The sequence below is a fragment of the Odocoileus virginianus genome, unplaced genomic scaffold (assembly GCF_023699985.2).
Source record: "Odocoileus virginianus isolate 20LAN1187 ecotype Illinois unplaced genomic scaffold, Ovbor_1.2 Unplaced_Contig_14, whole genome shotgun sequence".
Classification (NCBI taxonomy): Eukaryota; Metazoa; Chordata; class Mammalia; order Artiodactyla; family Cervidae; genus Odocoileus; species Odocoileus virginianus.
The window spans coordinates 1,010,677-1,024,239 of record NW_027224331.1 but is presented as its reverse complement, the minus strand read 5'-3'; positions in this window follow the sequence as shown (position 1 = coordinate 1,024,239).

Sequence of the window (13,563 nt, the reverse complement as noted above, 5' to 3'; positions counted from 1 at the left end):
GAGGATATTTGTGGATATAATTAAGATGTAAATTGGGAGGTGGTCACTCGGGGATGGTGGCCTTTAGTCCGATATGACTGGTGCCCTCAAGAGAAAAGAAGCCACCACACAGGACAGAGCACTATGTTCAGGCTGGGGCAGAGATCAGGCTGACCCAAGCTAGGAACACCAAGGGTTGCTGGAGCCCGAGCCCCGCAAGACAGGAGAGAGGCGTGGGCCCATCCCTCCGTCAGCCTACCGACACCTCGACTTTGGACTTCCGGCTCCAGAACTCAGGCACTCCAGACTGCTGTTGCGGGCTGCCACCCAATTTATGGCCATATGTTCATGGAGGGCAGGGAGTGAGGCGGAGCTTAGGAAAGACAGAGGAGCAGGAGCAGAAGCAAAGCTGAGCAGGAAACCTCTCAGGTCACAGCGGGGGCCTGACCCACGGGGAAGGAGCGGAGGAAGGAGGCAGAACAGGTGGGGCGGGCCTCACAGGGGACGGCCATCTGACGAAGCCTTGCTCAGCTCAGTGGGAACGCTGGGGTCGATGCTGTCCCTGCAAGGAGTCCAGCTGTGGGCAAACAAGGTCATGCCCAGCCCTTGACTGGGAGGTCCTGGAAGAGCATGGCGGCAGATTGAAGGCTGGTCGGAGCCCCCAGACACTGTGGCCACGGCATCACTGCCGGTGAGCTCTGGCTTGGACAGGGGCTCAGGAACACAGCTCCTGGCAGCCCTGGCTGCCTCCCATGCCACAGGGCTTCACACTACCTGTGGTTTGGGGAGCAGCTGCTCCAGGGCACTCGGGTGTGTTCATCCCCAAGGGGCTCCTGACCCAGGGATGGTAGCACGTCACTGCTCGTGGATTTGGGGCCACAACCAGCATGCACTGGCTCCTCCCCCACTGGCTGTTCTAATTCCCCCTGCCTCACCTGTCATTTCTGCTAGTCCTGGTGGCTGGCTGGCTGGTGTGACCCCAGCCCTCATTTCTGAGGATACAATCTTCTTCCCAGCTTGGGGTTGTTTCGCTCGAGCATTTGTGGGCACGATGGGGAAGGGAGAGTCCGCAGGTCAACACAGGCTGACCACCTGAGTGACCACTGCCCCTGTGGTCAGGCAGCGGCTCTGCTTCTTCCTGACGCCCACAGCCAGGTACTCCTGCCACGATGGGGGCTTGTCCTCTTACGTCTGGGTCCCTGGACCCACGGGTAACAAGCTCCCAGATAGCAGCCGTATCCACTTCATTCTGTACACCGTTTTGTGGCAAGGGTGGGCTCCCTTTGGCACCCCTGACTCTCCAGAGTACAGAAGCGTAGGGATGGCAGTGGGCTCTGGAGAAGGATGGTGAGCAGGCCACTCCCACGTCAGCCCCTTGGTTCTTGCATCCTTGGATCCTGTCTATTGGAGACACAGCTGCACAGAAGTCTCAGACCCAGAACATGAGACCTGGAAGAGGGTGTCTCATTCTGGCAGAGAGTTGTTTCCAGCTGGGCTCCTCCGCTGCGCTGGGGCAGGGCCTCCCCTCGGTGCCTGGGTCCTGCCTGTGCTGGGACACGTGGGACGCTGAAGTGGGTCTCTAGGGCAAGTGCCAGGTGGGCCAGGCTCTTCACAGCCCCCAAGTTTGGGGCTGGCTGTAGTTCTCTGGGAAGGAAGGGCAATCCTGCTTGGAATGGGGTTTATTCCTGTAGGAACAAACTGTGAACCTTTCCAGGGTGATGTAAACTTGCCACTAAGTAGGTGGTTCGATCTATCAGAATATAGTGCCACCGTGGGGGCTCAGGGAGGCGGCAGGCTGGACATTCACAGACAGTGGTAGCTGGGTCAGGCTTGGCCAGTACAAGTCCACATGACGGGATGCATGTCAGCCGTCCATCTCTGGCACTATGGTCATTCCACATTTGTGTCCATCTTTCCAGCGCTGGGGTGACTGATGACGAAGATCGGCTGACATCCACAGGCTGAGCTGGTCATCGATGTAGCTGATTGTTGCCTCTTCTGCAGTGGATGCTTTCTGCTGAGCATAGAATGCTCTTCCCAGTTCTTCCCACCCTGAGCCCAGGCCCTGATGGCCATCCACGTAGAGGTCCTCCATCTCCAACCTCCTTGTCTTTGGTCTTCCATGGCTCTGAAATAGCCAGCCAGGTCATTCACCACTGCCCGTGAGCCTGTATATATTCTCATTCTGGGCTGCCTTTCTTTTGCTCAGCACACATAACCAGGTACACTGCGCTTTAGGAGATTTCCCCTTTCTGCTGTCTTTCAGGGTCACTCCCAAGTGTGGCTACAACGAAGCTGCAATCCATTTTCTGACTTGAATTTTCTCATTGCACCCCTGCCTCATAAATCGAATCAGGGCACTTTCTTCCTGCTTCAACTGTTTGTAGGGGAGCCCCTCAGGTGGCTGTCCATGTCGGCTGAGGGAGGGGTGCCGCTGCAGCCGTGGTGGGCGGGGGTTTGGCTACTGCTCACATGGCTCACATGTGCCCTCTTGTCTTGCCTGGGCTCAAACTGGATGCAACATCTTGTGATGGGCTGTCTCTGGGTTCCCCCGATCCTGTGAACTGAAGCGTCTGATACAACCTAGCACATGTTGGGCAGTGCTGATGCAGGGCCCTTGAGCCCTCCCAGAGCCTGTAGCATGAAAAGTGGAACATGTTAGGCACTCAAGTCCTGTCCCATCCTTTGTGACCCCATGGACTGTAGCCCACCAGACTTCTCTGTCCATGGAATTCTCCAGGCAAGAATACTGGAGCAGGTAGCCATTCTCTTCTCCAGGGGATCTTCCTGACCCAGGGTTTAAACCCAAGTTTCCTGCATTGCAGGTAGATTCTTTACCATCCGAGTCATGTAATCAGGAGCTATTTTTCAAGTAGCATATAGAACAACCCTGTTCCCGAGCTGGGCTTGCATCATGCCTCTCCCTTGAGCTGGCCATCAGCCCCTCACAGCCTCATCCCCAGTAGCTTCAGGACTGTTGGATCGTGTGGCCCAAGCAGAACTGTTTTGCCTGCAGCCTGGGCCTGGTGAAGAGTTTCTCCCTGTTCCATGCCCCATGCACAGGGGCACCTTTGTGTCATGGGGTGTATGGGCTAGAGGGGTTGCCCTGAGGGTGGAATGTCTCACCAGAATTCAGAGAGGCTGCAATTGGTCTTTTACTTAGCACGTGTGTCCCAGCAGGCCCCTGACCTGATGGGCGAGCTCCTGCATCTTTGTGGGGATTATCTTTGCGTCTTATCACAGCTCCAGCATGCTGGCCACTGCTTGCTTGTCCAGCTGGACCAGCTTGACACCAGCACTGCATGTTGTATATGCCTAGAAGGGTTGGCTGCCTTCTCACAGGTTGGGTAAGGCACATAAAATGGTAGAAACACAAGACCTGCATCTCTGTGGTCTTAAAGCAGTAAATCAATGATTAAGAAAAATAGTTTGCCAATTTTCCGCTTTTGTATGGGACCACATCATTAGGTCAGAGAACGTATAACATGAGGAAAAAAATGAGTTAAGTTTTAGATAAAGTGTTGAAATTTGTCATCAAACTCAATTTTGAGCATTGTTTTAAATCAACTAACCTTAAGAAGAAATTTGTTTTTACTTAATAGGCTAGATCTAGCACATTCAATTTCTTTGGAACTGCTTAAATGACTGGGTACAAAAAAAAAAAACCCCACAAAACAAGTTACTGGGAAGGCTTAGCAAATGTTGTTAGTGTTCGATCTACATGCCGACATTTCAGGTATCTGAGTACCTAGTCACATATCTGACCTCTCTGTTAACTGAAAGATGGAGGTACCAGTTAAACAAATCTAGAAGCATGAAATAGTTACCCTACATGACACAGTCTTGATAACCTCTTCTAGAAGTGGGCACCACCCACAAATATTGAAAGGGCTTAGTTGATGTAGTTCTAAGTGTAATACATTTTTTCTTACATTATCTTAAAATTCCTGGACACACTTAACATTCTTCTCTTTGAACTTGCAGGATACCACATCAGTAGACAGTGCCCTGTGCTGCCTCACCCCCGCTGACCTGCTGGGAGTATTTTAGGTATTTGTTTTTGATAAGAGGTCAGATCTGCAGTATCACAGCTCACAGGAATTTTGTGGGCTGTTGTGCACACTTCTAAGAAGCAGGTAGATTATTACGCTGCTGACATTCCACCCGTAAGCAAACATTTAAGTTCAGTGATGTTTGAGTGGCTGCTGAGACCATGGCCTCTCTGGTGACTAGAAGACGGAGGTGCCAGCCCTGTGCCAGCTCATCTGATTTATCACAGAGTCTCTGGTGTCCAGCCTGATGCTTGGCACACACAGTAGAGTCTATAGGTGGTACCTTTTATTATGACTCTGCTCCCTTCTTTTTTATCTACTCCCCTCTCCCCTCCTACCTCCAAATGTCTCAGTTACCAGAACATTGCCCCCAAAGAGTCTCTTGTTATTTACCATAGCTTTGCTTTGGCTTAACACTGATTACAACCTAAGGCCCAGTCCTGCTGCTTCACTGTGGGGCTCCACAGAGAAGAACCACTTTTCATCTCCTCAAACGGTTCACTCTTTGCATTTCACCAAGAAGATGAGAGGATGGGGGGAGTGAGGGAAGCTCTCCAGGACTTTCAAAAAGGAGCGAGCTAATTGCACAGTGGTAAAGAATTCACCTGCCAATGCAGGAGACACAGGAGACTCAGGTTCAATCCCTGGGTTGAGAAGATCCCCTGGAGGAGGGCACAGCAACCCACTCCAGTGTTCTTGCCTGGAGAATCCCATGGGCAGAGGAGCCTGGTGGGCCACAGTCTGTGGGGTTGCAAAGAATTGGACATGGCTGAGCACGCCTACAACCATTGACTCTAAGAACTGTGTCATCAGAGCATAAGACGCTGTGAGAATAAGTCCAGAAACAGGGGAGAGGAGAGGCAGGTCGTGCCTGGCTTGCCACCCGGTCATCCCAGTATAGCTCAGAGCAGAGCAGAGTGGGGTGGGGCCAGGCATGGGTGTGCTGTGGCTGCCAAGGCACCCGAGGGGTCTCAGAAGGGCACTGCTTCTCATGGAAGCCAGAGGGAAGCAGCGTGGAGGGGTTACAGGGCTCAAGTCCAGGCTGAAGGCAGCAGGGTCACTGGGGCTGTCCCAGATAAGATGCCAGCATCAGGGCAACTCTCTAGTTCTCTGGTTTTTTCCTTCATATTTTGAAAAAATAGTCTCAAGTTCAGAGAGGCTAAAAGTCACTTGCTTCAGGAAGCATATCGGTCATCAAAGCTGAATGATGTGAACAAAACCTAATACAGAGATAATCCCAGTAAGCAAACATACGTGGGTCCTGAAGTTCATTCTTTAACCTACAACCTGCCTCCCTTGCCCTTGCTTTTCCTTGACTCCTGCCACCAAGCTTCTCTCTGCCAGCAACATGCCTCTTGCTCACCTCTCTCCACTCTGGGCTTCTCTTGCCAGCATTCAGGAGGCCTAGACAGCACTGACCCATCTGCCTGTGATGGCCTCACTCACGGGTTGTGAACTTCTTTGGTGGGGTGGCTGCACGGCTTGTGAGATCTTAGTTTCCCAGCTAGGGATTGAACTCGCAACCAGCGGACCACCAGGGAAGTCCCTTGTGGGCCATGAACTTAATGGATGTGTTGTGACCAGTATTAAAGGTAGTATCTCACAGCACATCATACGTGGAAATGGTTTTCTATGTGCTGTACTCTTTTGAGGCTACAATGGAATTTATGAAACACACTTTTGAACATTTCTGGAATCGGGAGAGGATGGGCCTCACAACTGGATGCCACCTTGGCCAGGTGGCAGCTGTGACATGTGAAGTCGTTTGTCAGTCCAGGTGCCAGGCCCTCAACGCTGCAGTCACTCGTTAGTTCTGTCAGCAAAATATTTAAGGATGATTTAGGAAGGAATAAGAAGCCTGTTTGCTTTCAGAAAGCTTCTATTGACACCAAGATAAAGAAGGTGCCAACATCAAGCCTTGCCAAATGGGTATTGATGACCTGGAATAAAATCCTGGGGACAAGAGCCTGCCCTCTTCTAAGCTATCTGTTCCGTCCAAGGTGTATTTGGGGTCAAAGAGGGGCAAACTTAGACACTGATGATTGACTCAGGAAGTTGGACTCAGGGTGAGGAAGCTTTAGGAAAACCCATACCAATGTATTTCATTTATAAGACTGTGTAATTCGGAAAGTGCTTCAAATAAACATCAGTTCAATTCAGTTCAGTTGCTCAGTCATGTCTGACTCTTTGCGGCTCCATGAGCTGCAGCATGCCAGGCCTCCCTGTCCCATTGCCAACTCCCAGAGCCTGCTCAAACTCATGTCCATTCGAGTCAGTGATATTATCCAACCATCTCATCCTCTGTTGTCCCCTTCTCCTCCTGCCCTCAATCTTTCCCAGCATCAGGGTCTTTTCCAATGAGTCAGTTCTTCACTATCAGGTGGCCAGAGTATTGGAGTTTCAGCTTCAGCATCAGTCCTTCCAATGAACATCCAGGACTGATCTCCTTTAGGATGGACTGGTTGGATCTCCTTGCAGTCCAAGGGACTCTCAAGAGTCTTCTCCTACACCACAGTTCAAAAGCATCAAATAAACATAAAATAAAACTTACAAACAATAACAAACCATTGTTCATTTGATGAGAATTTAAAAATGCCTCTTATAATCAATGGAGTCTTAGTTTCAATGAAACCCTGTATCTATGTGTTCTCTGTCACAGTATAAAATATATTTTTTTCCTGTAGGTTGAACTCTAAAAGTTTAAAAGCCTTGCTTTGGGAACTTTAACATCAACAAAAACAAAAAAGGCAAACGAATTCTGTCTGCTTCCACATGTCTTGTTTCTGCCCCTTTTAAGACATCTCCTGCACTAGCTCCACCCTCCACTCTCAGCTCAACTTTTTACTCTTTTGGAAATATTTTAAACATAATGGAAATAAAGCTTACCTGCACCACATAACACATAAGGGACGGTTCTCAAGTGTCCACAGGGGGTCACCACTGCCTAAGTCACCCCGGCACACTAGTGGCCCCTTTGGATCTGGACTCCAGCCCTTACAGTTTGTCTGAACACATATTAGAAAATAATATGGTTCATTCTGTGAGATTTGAACTCTGTGTAAATGGATCTTCTGTGGAATTTTCTTTCTCTTCACCCAACACTGTGAGGGACAGCCACTTCATCGCTGTGGCTCTGCCGGTTTTTCTTGCTGCAGTTTATTACCACGTGACTACTTAGTAGTGCACGTCTCCTTTCTCCTCAGGAGCACTTGGTTTGTTTTCAGCTCTTGGGAATGGAGAACGCTGTTGTGTGGATGTTTCAGGGTCCACTCCCGGGCAGTGTGAGCCTGCCACCCAGACAGCGGTGGCATGATAGGTGATGGCAGAGTCTGCCTTTCTCCAGCTTCGCTGTGTCATTCCACACCATGTCTGAAAGACATCAGGAATATCCATTCCCAACCTGTGTTAGGAGGGTCCGAAAACACAAACACTTAGCACTGTTGATGGTATTGTTATGGTATTGTTAGTCTGATGTGTCTATAATAGAATCTCACTGATTTTAAGTTGCATTTTCCTGAGTAATACAAGGATGAATAATTTTAAATTTGTTTACCGGCCAATTGAGTTTCTTTTCTGAAGTGTCTCTCTTTAAGACTTTTGCTTTTCTTCGCCATTGACTGTAGGCTTTTTTTCTCAGTGGTTTACACGATTTCATCATAGTTTAGAATTCTGCAGACTAATATGTTAGATAGTCTCAAGAGGTTAGTTAAATTCATTAAATTAAAAAAACCCCACATCCTCCGTTACACTATCACTATTTCAAATGCTGACATATGCTACCAGCTACCTTCCTGGACAGCAGAGAACAGAACATTCCCAGCCCTACAGAATGTTCCACAGGACAGAACCAGAGCACATTCCCAGCCCCGCAGCTGATTCCACTGAGAAGTACAGCTGCAGACTTTTTGTCTTTGTCCCTCCCACGTTACAAGTAGCTGCTCCCATTCATACCCTGCCCATGATTTCTTTTTGTGGTTCTTTTGATGAATGGGTGTTTCTGAATTTAATCCATCCTTTTCTTCTTTCCTGTCTCAAAGCCATGAGGATATTCTTTTAAATGCTTCGTATTTCTGTCTTTCACATTTAGGTTTTTTTTACCCCAAACTGATTTTCACATGCAGTGAGGTAGGGGCCTAATTTTAACTTTTCCCCTGTGTCTCGCAGTGTCTCAGCACTGTGGTCCAGTTCTGTCCTTCCGTTTTCTTGGTGCCACCTTCACAGTCTTCATATTTGCTTCCTATTACCCTTTTACTTTTTGAGCACTTTAAATGCTCTTTCTAATTCATTATTCAACCATAACTTTTAGAGCTCTGCCCCCACCCCTCAAATCTAATGGATATTCTCGAATCCTTATTTCATTTGAATTCTTGGTAGTAAGCTGACCACTCTGATTTTGAAGCTTTTTCTCCTCCAGGCTTCTCAGCCAGGAAGAGCAGTGGAATCACAGACAGAGCAGAATCCTCAGTGAGAGCCCATGAGAGAGCTGACCTCTCCACTTTGTTGTATAAACTAATAAGAGCCCTTACCTTAAAAGCCACTTGGAGTCCTGTTTCTGTTCCGAGGGGCAGAAAGTGCTGTAATGAAGACAACCTCTGAACTAGCCTGTCAGGCTCGACCTCTCCTGAGCGTGTCATCTGTCCCTCTCCAAAGGCCAGTCTGACATCTTCACTTGGTTCTCTCATAAGCATCTCAAACCTAAGAGGTGCAAACTATCTTTTCCTGGAAACTCTTCTTCCTCTAGTATTTTCACCAGTGGGTGACACAGGGGTCAGCCACGTGTCCTTTCTTCTTCCCTCCCGTCCCGTCCAGGACAGAGTCCAGCCAAAGCCCACTCTGAAGCACGCAGTGCATCTATCCTCTTCTCCCCATGCCTTCTGTGGCCACTCTGGCCCAGCCGCCCACCTCCCTCCCCTGCACGACTGCAGCGAACTTCCTTGGGCCCCTGGCTCTGTGTTCCTTCTGCCTGCCACTGATCGTTTTTAAAATCAGTAATTCTGTCATTATCTGTACTGTACTAGTTGAGAGAGTGGACTGTGGAGTGTGGCAGATGGGCTGGTTATCTACTGCTACACAAGAAATCGCCCAACTCCAGTATGGGCTGGGACCCTGTACACTTATGCAACGCCTCTGCCTCCGGGTCAGCCAGGAGCAGCCATATTTGAAGGCTTGGCCAGGCAGAGTCTGCACCCAAGCTCACCCATGTGGCTGTCGGCAGAATTGGGTCCTCACTGGTTCCTGATTGGAGGCCACTCTCAGTTCACTGCCCCAGGGGCCACTTGGTAGGGCAGATGGCTTCCATCTGGCAGCAGTGCCTTGCACTGCCTGGCACTGTGGGTTCAGTAAACGATGCCTAGTTATCCTGACATTGAATTCCAGTTGTGAACGTGAAGTCTGTATGCCCCCTGTTGCCAGTGACATTAACAGGGAAACTTCTATATCCAGCAGTGGCTCCCACCACACCAGGGATGAAACCCGAACTCCTGATGGTGTGAAAAGCTGTGCCAGTTACATGTGGGCTCGTCACACTGCCTCGGCCCTGCTGGACTCCTTGGTGTACCAGGTTCCCTCCTGGACTCCACCTGGCTGACTCCTTCCCACCCTCCAGGTCTGAGCTGAACGACTCTTCAGATCCCTGGGTTTACTCTTCCATGGCATCCATGGTGTGGTACAGCACGCACCACACACTGAAATTATGTTTCAATCTGAAACAGTCCACAGCCCACTCTCTCAACTAGTAACCTGGTTATCGTTTGATTAATACCTGCCCCCCTCTCTAAACTCAAGCCAGGGACTGTATCCGTTTTATTTCCACCCACTAACACAACATTTGATCATAACAGACACATTAATGTAACTTTTTTTGAATTTCAGTCACTCAAAGGCGAGTATCCAACTTATTGAAAAAGCAAGAGGGTTCCAGAAAAACATCTATTTCTGCTTTATTGACAACGCAAAAGCCTTTGACTGTGTGAATCACAACAAACTGTGGAAAATTCTTAAAGAGATGGGAATACCAGACCACCTGACCTGCCTCTTGAGAAACCTGTATGCAGGTTAGGAAGCAACAGTTAGAACTGGACATGGAACAACAAACTGGTTCCAAATAGGAAAAGGAGTATGTCAAGGCTGTGTATTGTCACCCTGCTTATTTAACTTATATGGAGAGTACATCATGAGAAGCGCTGGGCTGGATGAAGCACAAGCTGGAATCAAGATTGCCGGGAGAAATATCAATAACCTCAGATATGCAGAGGAAAAGGAGTACATTAAGGCTGTATATTGTCACCCTGCTTATTTAACTTATACGCAGAGTATATCATGAGAAGCACTGGGCTGGAAGAACCACAAGCTGGAATCAAGATTGCCGGGAGAAATATCAATAACCTCAGATATGCAGATGACACTACCCTTATGGCAGAAAGTGAAGAAAACTAAAGAGCCTCTTGATGAAAGAGGAGAGTGAAAACGTTGGCTTAAAGCTCAACATTCAGAAAACTAAAATCATGGCATCCAGTCCCATCACTTCATGGCAAATAGATGGGGAAACAGTGGAAACAGTGGCTGACTGTATTTTGGGGGGCTCCAAAATCACTGTGATTGCAGCCATGAAATTAAAAGACGCTTACTCCTCGGAACAAAAATTATGAACAACCTAGACAGCATATTAAAAGGCAGAGACAATTTGTCAACAAAGGTCCCTCTAGTCAAGGCTATGGTTTTTCCAGTGGTCATGTATGGATGTGAGAGTTGGACTATAAAGCTGAGTGCTGAAGAATTGATGCTTTTGAACTGTGGTGTTGGGGAAGATTCTTGAGAGTCCCTTGGACTGCAAGGAGATCCAACCAGTCCATCCTAAAGGAGATCAGTCCTGGGTGTTCATTGGAAGGACTGATGTTGAAGCTGAAGCTCCAGTACTTTGGCCACCTGATGCGAAGAGCTGACTCATTGGAAAAGACCCTGATGCTGGGAAAGACTGAGGGCAGGAGAAGAAGGGGATGACAGAGGATGAGATGGTTGGATGGCATCACCGACTCAATGGACATGAGTTTGGGTGGACTCCGGGAGTTGGTGATGGACAGGGAGGCCTGGCGTGCTGCTGTTCATGGGGTCGCAAAGAGTCGAACACGACTGAGCGACTGAACTGACTGATCCAAAGTCTCCTTCAGTGGGTGAAACTGACAAGGAATGTCTGCATTCTTTAAGCTCCACAGTGAAGATTTTCTGTTCCCCACAAAGCAGTTTGAGTCATCTGGCTGCTATGCAGGTGACAATAATATGGAGTCTTGGTGTCAGTTAGGCATAGATACAATGAACACTTTTCTAAAACACACAACTGAAAGACAAGTTGAAGTAGAGACTAATCTTTTAATTCATATACTTAGTGCTAATCTGGGCAATAGCAAAATCAGAAGCCTACATATGCAACAGTTTTTTTTTTTTTTTTAAATACAACCAAGACATTTTAAATACAGGCATAAAACAAATGAGTAACTAGGAATCATGGATATCCTTAGAAGCTGGATCTTGAACATAACTGTAAATTGTTTCCGTGTCTATGTCTTTCATTACTTTCTTTATCCTAGTTTTTGCTCTTTTGGCCAGTCTATTGCTAAATTACAGAGATTTCCTAAGAAATTTCAGCTGTTTTCTTCCCCCACCTTACACACTTTGCAGAGATTTATCATTGTATTTTAAAATAACTTACTATTCTCAGGTATCTTTCATCTATATATTGAGTTTTTTCTTACTGCCAGTTCTTGATCCTGCTTATTGTTGACCTGGCAAAGAGAAGCATGAATCTTCTGTTGCCGGGAGCACGGTTACTACAGACCGCAGGCCACTCTTTTACCTGGTTCTGTTGGGATGAAGGGAAACTGCAGGAAGCATGGACCCTGAGCGACTGCCTAGTTCAGATTCTGACCTCATCAGTTACCAGCTGTAACTGATGACCCTTGGCAGGTGACTTAACCCTTCAGTGCCTCAGAGTCTTCATCTGTAAAATGAGGATAAAAATGGCACTTAATTCACAGGGATGTTATGGAGATAAATTAATTTTCATAAAGTAACTGGAGTTTCTGGCAGATAGAAGGCACTATATACATGCCTTTTAAATTTATTTATATTTCCTTTTCAGAGTTTTTTTTTTTTTTTTTAAGTTTTTCTATCTTCAGGGCTATATCCTTTATCTAAAACTTGAATATTTGGAATACAGACCCTCTCTATAACACACCTGAGACATGAATACTCCCTGTTGGGTATAGATAGATAAAACAGTTCTTCCAGGTATCTTAATATTTCATCTACAGAATGGTAATATCTCTAGTCCTGTCTGCCTCACAGGATTGCTCTGAAGATAAAACAATACAAGAAAGGAAGCTGAAGAGTTGAGTGTAACCATGTTCTTAGGCACCTTGTGGACATAAGGACACACACAGACCCTTACAATGTTTCTAAGATTCTGGGAAAGTAGTGAGGGGTATTCTATAAAGTTAAATTACTCCACATTAAAATTAATCCAGAAAAGAAAAGGGCCAAAGATGCAGCTCATTAAGAGCCTGAAATGAAATCACAGTGTGTATGTGATCTGTAGTATGAAGGCTGACCAAACTAAGGCACTTTTGTGTTTAATCAAAGAAATTCTGCATTAAAAGACAAACATGAAACCTAAAATCAGTGATATTTTCACTTCTGAGAATGATTCAGCCCAATTTAGGAATTCATGGTTTCTAGTAATATACCACACAATCTAAGAGCTCATTTATTACAGATAAGAACACATCTGAATCCCAGGCTTTACCAGTAGACCATGTGGAAGGTGATGCTGTCTGGCTAAGTTGCCAAAGATTTCTTAGAATGTCTCAAATACATGAGTTTTTATGAATAAGAAATATTTCCTGTTAATTAGTATTTTGGGCTCAAGTTAAACAAAAAAACTTTCTGGGCATAGAATTCTAGTGTCCTTGTCAGAAAATTATGTTTTAAAAGTACATTAAAAAAATTCACACATCATTTACATCTTTAAATGAGTCCTTTACCTGAAATGGTTCAATAAATGGTTTGAGTTAATTAAATGACATCATTTGTAATGCCCCTCAGGGATTTTATCATGGGGTCTTTAAAGAAAACTGAAATAGGATGTCACCAAATAACTATAGACAGAAAAATATATGTCATCTCTGGTCAGCAACTGGCAAGTCTGGATGTGTAAAAAAAGTGTTAAATGCTTTCAATAATCCCTATGAATGCAAGATGAAACACAATTTGAAGCCAGCTGAACAGAATACAAGGGGAGACAAGAGGGCATCTGGGGAGTCCAGTCTGCACCACCAGCTGTCACTCTGAAGAGAGGTGTGCTGTGCCTTCCAAAACAGCTCACATACCCGCCTGTCCTCAGTTTAAAAGAGATGCCAACACTGTTTTTTGGAAACTAAACACATTTTAATAGAAAACAAAATACAAAATAACTCTTTTCAGAAAACAGAAATATTTAATCCTTTTCCCACAAATTAGAAGTCGCTTCATCCTCAGAGCA